We start from the raw sequence: 830 nt of genomic DNA, 5'->3' as shown, positions 1-830 counted from the left end.
ATAAGATCTTTTAAGATATCTTGCATATCCTATGTTTCAAAAAAATATTTAAGTATATATTTTTCAAATTTATTTTCTCTTTTATAACAATGAAAATAATTTAAGAGTTGCAATAAAACCACTAAAATACATTTGAATTTATTTAAAATTTTATTCCTTAGTAGCCTTACATGCACCTTTTGGTTATAAATTTCACATATATTAATTGAAAACTTTAAATTATTCAGGAAATAATGAATACTTATATATATATATTATAAAACTTTAAAAGAAAAGGAGTGCTATTTTTGAATAATAAGTAATTAAATGTTTTCAAAATTAAATTGGATTAAAACCTTTAATACGAAGTTTGTGAATAAAAAAATATGCACAAATATTAATTTAATTTCTTTTGTTTACTTTAAAAAAAGGTTTTAAATATAAATGATTTTAGTTAAATAGTTCAGGAAATATTTAATTCACGTATAGGAATAGTAATGAAGACATAATATATTGAGATTCTTCACCTAATAAATTTCCTTAGATAAAAATTATAATATCTATAAAATCTTTTAGATATTTGAAAATTTAGATTAACGATAAAGATTTAATCTACAAATAAACGATTGCGATAAAATCTTAAATGCATATATATATATACCATGTAATTTAGAGGAAAATTTTTTAAAAGGAATATTAACCATTTTATTTAACTTTTTTTACATATATGATGATAAGAAGTAGGACTAAATAACCTTCGAATGCATACCACGTTTTTTGGGTTTATTGGGGAGGATGTTGTTGATCTTCGTAGTTTTCCCAAAGACCTCAAAATCTCAAGCTACTACATC

Source organism: Capsella rubella, unplaced genomic scaffold (assembly GCF_000375325.1).
Source record: "Capsella rubella cultivar Monte Gargano unplaced genomic scaffold, Caprub1_0 scaffold_7, whole genome shotgun sequence".
Taxonomy (NCBI): domain Eukaryota; kingdom Viridiplantae; phylum Streptophyta; class Magnoliopsida; order Brassicales; family Brassicaceae; genus Capsella; species Capsella rubella.
This window is presented reverse-complemented; position numbering follows the sequence as displayed.